Genomic DNA, 6269 nt, shown 5'->3' with positions numbered 1-6269 from the left:
TGTCCATTTGCTGTCTGGTAGGTGGAAGAGAAAAACATCTCTCATTCTTTTTGGGTCTTCAAAGAAGCCAAAAGAAATCACAGATGGTTATTGTAATAGATTATTTTGCTACATTTTGCATGATAAAATGTTTTAAAGTCTCACTGACCATAGTGCGTACTAAAACCTCAGAACCAGCCTTCAAAAAGGCAAGGAGTAGAAGGTTTTCTATAATTAGTGTACCAAAGTATCCTTATATTAGAAGGTTTTTCATGGTCAACTTATGTGATTAGCTATGGGTGATAGAGAGTCCTGGCATAGTGAACAGATGCATAACATTGTCAAGCCACTCAGCTTCTCTGAGTGTTGGTCTCTCATCTGCCCCTACCTGAAATGTTTATTGTGTGCATTAAATAAACTAGTGAGTCTGAAGTTGCTTGGTGTCTGATATGACCTCTGCAGTAAGGGTAAGAATAATCATTTGGAATTGAAGACAACTTTTTTTTTTTAAATGATCTGTGATTTTGTTTTTAATTATCCTAAGCCTTTTCACATAATTTACAAATTTGTGCTGATAATATATCTTTTGTATTTTAATCCTTCTGATGAGTTGGCAAAAGCATTATTATCAATCATACATACATGGTCATTCTACCATTGGGTTTTTGAATAGGTGTTTAGAAGACAATCCTGAATTATAACTTGGTCTGATTAAGTAAAGCATTTGGAAGCCAAGTTTGCTGCTGATCTTGTCACACTGAATCTTAAAAGCATCTGACCTTATAGATCACCTATAAAAATGTGAGAAATGTTAAATATTCTGTATTTAATATTGTACATAAACCATACTAAAATGCCTTTTGTTAAGCAAAAGGCAACTCTTTAGATGTAGGGAATTTTAATTAAACTGGTATAGTTAATACCAAAAAGATAAAGTGGACATTGGCAGCTTATCATCAGCCCCTGCCTTTAACAGGCTAACAAACGCAACTTGAAACACAACGGAGTCTTGCTGTTCTCTGAGACAGTGAAGGGATTTCCTCAGTATTTAAATATATTAATATAACCACTTATATAAATCTAAATATAAAACTAATCTCCTATAGGTTTAGAGATGACATTTACCGTCTGTGTGAAAAGCTGAATGTTGCTCATCAATTCCAGTCATATCTTCAGAAGGGGAAAACACTGACAGCACCTGCTGAACCAGAATTACTATCAGAGTTCAAAAAGCTGATCATATGTTTTAACTACAAGCCAACATTACTTAAGTCAGCACTGTCCAAAAAAAGTATTCTCTCAGCCGTTCATGGTCTGAATTCTGGTGTATGAGATCAATTTAAATACAGGACACATGAAAGAAGTCATCAGACATTTTTTTGTTGCTGTTGTTTTATAATAAATAAGGCAGAGGCCAACTGTTGCTCCTTAGTAGCTTTTTTTTTTTTTTTTTTTTTTTTGAGATAATCTATCAAGTCTGCTCTTTCCTTTGCCTTCTTAATGCTAGCAAAGATCATTTTTATTCCAGGGATGTACCTTCTGGGATTATCCAAATACTCCATCGGTGTCTCCTCTCTCCAGGTGATGCCTTTGTTCTTGTTGGCACCTACGAAAATCCAGGGGCCTGACCTGTCTTTTGCCCAAATAAACCATGGAGGTTTGGCCCAGACTGTGCTTCTCTCCCTTTTCCGTGGTATGGCACTGGGCACACTTCTGAACAAAAATCATCTTGCCTTCTCAACATCGCCCATTTTAAAATTTGCTCTTTTGACGTGTGCGAAATGAAGGTGACGGCTTGTAAGCCAGACGTTCCACTGTCTACTCAAGACAAATTTAATTTCAAATTCTGGTTCTGCCACTTACTAGATGTGGTTAAGTTTCTTTTCCGAGTCTTGAATTCCTCACCCGTAAGCTGAACATTCATTCAAAAAACATTTTGGTAGCTTACATACATAACCAGATAATGTGTTAAGTGTTAGAAAATAACAATAATTATGATAATAATACTCATTGTGAACTCAAGTTTGTCTCGAGGAATAAATTACTTACCTATAGGATCTGTTGCATTGTTTGGTGCGTAGTAAGTGGAAGTAACTATTAATATATGAGTAACGTTTGTATCTTTGGTTCAGATACTTTCCTTGAACTCTAGATTTGTATATTGAACTGCCTACTTGCTCTCTTGGCTTGTATAATATAGATGTTTCAAATTTAACACATCAAAATAACCCTATTTTTTTTCCTTGTTTTCCTGCCATCGTCCTTATCTTCATAAATAGCAAAATCATCCTTTAATTTGTTTACTCATCCTTGACCTCCTGTTTTCTGTCACATGCTACATCCAGTTTTGCCAACAGATTCACCACCATTTTGTAAATAATGAAAGGAAGGCTTATAGAGTTTAAGAATTGTGTACATGATCCCACAGCTTGTAAAATAAGTAGGGACATCAGAATTCGAATTCAAGTCTTCTCATTTCCAGTCCATTGCTATTTCATTTTACTATTATGTATTTTTTAAAAGTTTATTTATTTATTTTGAGAGAGAGAGAGAGAGAGAGAGAGAGAGCAGGGGAGAGGCAGAGAGAGAGAGAGACAGAGAGAGGGAGAAAGAAAATCACAAGCAGACTCTGAGTTATCAGCATGGAGCCCAATGTGGGGCTCAAACTCATGAACCACCAGATCATGACCTGAGGTGAAACTGTCGGATGCTTAACCAAGTAGCCACCCAAGCACCCCTAATATACTTTTTGTTATACTATTTTATGGTATTAGGGCATGAGTAAAGATTCTTCTTTATCATCTTGGTTAATTCAATAAACTAGTACATATTGATTTAATGCTCATAATTATCACCCCTCGCAAATACCAGAGGATATAAATGTAGCCAGAAAATTATGAAGTACTATTCAAAGAAAACTGTTTGTTTCTGAAAATCCAGTTTCAATAGGAGGACAAAAGGAGGCTTATATTCTCACATAAATAGAACTTTAATGGAGAGCAAGTTTTCAATGAGCCTGCAGTAGGAAGCTACTATCATACAAAACTGATGGCATCTTTCAGAATCTGTTAAAAGCAACAACATAAGTAATAGAGGGAATTGGAAGTCTCTTCAGATATCCATTCTGTCTAGTCATGAGGAAATCTCTGGGACATTAAGAATGGTAACGGTTTTGTTTTCAAGCAAAATAAACACTCTTCTCTGTTGCCAAACATTAGTCAGAAACCTAACAGGGAAAGAGTGAGGTGGAGAGAGAAAAGCCAGAAAGAACTTACTTTGCTGATGTAAAGAATGCTGAGTATAACTGCAGTATTAATTGCAGTAAAAAGGCACTAATTAGACTTGCATTTGGTGTTGAAAGCAGCAACTTTCTCTGTGATTTCTTAAACTCGTATTTAAATGAAAATATGGTCACTCAAGAAAATGGTTTGATTAAAACTCTTCACTTTCGACATGGGTAATTACCACAATATATTTTTATTGCAGTCTCTTTGAATATTAGTTATCTATTTAATTTTATGATGCCTGTCACTGACATACCTAACTGCCAGAAGTTGATATGGTGATACACTTATCATTAGTGCTTACTGATGTGTGAATTAAACATTGGTGTAAAAGATGCTTCTCACAGTTATGGAAATGTTCATTAAATTGGTAAGTATAAAAACGCTTCTTTTGAGCAATTTTTAATTTAAGCAGTTATAAATACATTACACATAAGCGTATTCTGATTCATGTATTTCGGGATAGAGGGAAAAATGACTTTGGCAGGTTCCCTCTTAGAGTCATCAAATAGGTGTCTGTTTTTCTAATTAAGTATTTTGACACAAACTTTGAATGTAATAAGGTAATATTAAAAGACTGTTTACAGAAATATAACTCATAAAGCCACAGGATGATGAGCTGCCAAAAAGGGATAATTTTTAACCCTTTAAAAATTATGGTATAGAGAATGGGGGAGAGGTGGTAGTGCAGTTGTGTTTCCTGTTGGTGGGAGCACATGTGTCTTCACCAGTGAGGGCTGTGGCTTTGGGGAGAGGGAGAGAATGACCCGCACTAGGAGAGGATTTGAAACCATGATAATGAAGTCCATTTTGAAAGTCACCAGAATGTTTAATCTAGAGAGAGAAAGGTATAGACAGATGTATAGTCGTCTTAATTTTTTTTTTTTCCCTGAGACAGACACTCTGGTTAGCTGATGTCTTTGCTATACTGGTTAGTAAAAATTTTGAATTTCACCACTGCCTCTGTCTACCACATGAGATTTCCCTCAAGTGTGTCTGAGGCTATTATAATGAGGGAGATTTTTTTTTTCACAGAGCTACTAAAAGATCTGTCAATTGAAAGGATCCGTTCTCCATTAAAGGCAGTAGGGATTATGAATAATGTTAATATATTTTTTCTGAATAGAAGTATACAGAAAAAATATTTTGAATATATACATATATTCCAGAAAAAATATGTTTTTGGAACGAGGAACTAAATGGAAGCAGGATTCACTAATACTTTGACAGTTATGTAAGGAGTAATGTATAAAACTTCTGTTGACGGGTCCCATATTTTCAATTTATTTAAAGAACTTTTGGTGTTCGTTATAGACTGGCATTCTGGCTGTCCAGCACCTACCTGCTCCTGCTCCTTAATACAACTTTGGTTGGATGGCATGTTTATTGGAAAGCTACATAATAAAATCAAGTAGAACTTAAATGTCTGGGATACAGACTCTTAAGTTCATCCTAACTCTAAAATGCTATAATAAAATATCAAAAGAAAAGATGGTATTTGGATACCATGAAAATCAAAAACATCTTGATTGAAACTATTCAGCTAGCCAATTGATCTGTTTTTGTATGTATCTTGAAATTAAGACAAAATGATTATAGCTACAGACTAATTACCAGAAAGAATAGGTAGTAAAATTCACGCACTGTTCTTCCCACTTGGACTGTCTCTCAAAAGATTAGTATTAATCCTTGTTTATAGAATCTTCCAAATGAAAATGATTGCATTTTTGACTTTTAGAATGAGATTTTTAAAAATTGTGAAGTTGATATCCAAGGTGGAGAACCAACATTTTCTTTTATTACTAAAGTTACTTGTGATTTCTAATTAAGACAGAGGCAGTTTGCTGAAGATTTTGTGAAATGTAAATATGTAAATTTTATAGTCAGCCTTTCATTTTAAACCATTAAACTATGTAAGTAATATTTTTTTTAAATAAAATTATTCCTTGTAAAATGTTCCAATCAAACCCATGGGGTAAATACTATGCTCTTTGTGTGTGTGGTGTGTGTGTATGTGTGTGTGTGTGTGTGTGTGTGTGTGTGTGTGTGTATCTGTTAGTGGCCATGGATTTGCTATGGTTCGCTCGTACCTTTTGCTGGCCTGATGTTGCAATGGGTCAACAACTGGGATTGTCCTGTCATCTTGTCTTTGTTAATGCAGGGATCTCACTAGCTTAGGTCTTTAATATAATTCTCATTTAAGAACTTGGTCATGGCTCATGGTAATTATCCAAGAGCTAAAAAATTCAGTTTATGACTTAGACTTGTTTGCTCTTCATTACCACATTAAGTAGGAAAACTGTGAAATATTAGAGATAAACTTATAAAGAAGGAAGCTATACCTACATGAAGAAAACTATAAAATCTGTTGAAATCCTTTAACCAATCTGAAAGACAGCATTCTCTTGGCTGGGAAGACTCAATAATATAAAATGTCAGTAATACCAGATTCATACATACACTTGACACAACTCCAGCTAGAATCCCAATATTTTTAAAACACTTTGGACAAAATTATACCATTTAAATGTGAAAGAATGAACAACATGGTTAGCCAAAAATGTTAGTAAAAGATGAACAGTGGGAATAAATTTGTTTAAACAGATATTAAAATATTAATCTATTATTAATAAACAATACGGTATTAGTATAGTACCAGAAATATATACTGGAAGGAAAAAAAAAGAAGCTCAAGCTAGTATATAAGGGATTTAATATACGGAAATTTTATGGGAACAAATTTTTTATGTAGTAAGTAGTTTTCATACAATTAGCTATTCATTTGGAAGAGTGTAAAAATGGGCTCTTTATTCCTTTTATCATATACAAGATACAAAACCCAACAGGAGTAAGGATTTATGCATTACAAATTCATTGAAATAAGTTAATTTTCTACCTTCTACCAGTTAAGTTGGTGAGATTTCCTTCTTCCCTCCCTTCTTTTCTTCTCTTTTCTTTTCCTTTTCTCTTTTCCTTTATTTTCGTTTCTTTCCTTTTTCCTTCCTT

At 34.2% G+C, this 6269-nt stretch overlaps 1 pseudogene; it reads right to left on the bottom strand.

Annotated features, from left to right (window-relative positions):
* Positions 1-1346: 1346 nt before the first annotated feature.
* Positions 1347-1731, bottom strand: LOC121024568 (cytochrome c-like; annotated as a pseudogene).
* Positions 1732-6269: the final 4538 nt, after the last annotated feature.

This window comes from Herpailurus yagouaroundi, unplaced genomic scaffold, assembly GCF_014898765.1.
Source record: "Herpailurus yagouaroundi ecotype Mexico unplaced genomic scaffold, PumYag 66014, whole genome shotgun sequence".
NCBI classification, from domain to species: domain Eukaryota; kingdom Metazoa; phylum Chordata; class Mammalia; order Carnivora; family Felidae; genus Herpailurus; species Herpailurus yagouaroundi.
The sequence above is the reverse complement of the archived record's forward strand: the minus strand, read 5'-3'. Positions and strand labels throughout refer to the sequence as shown.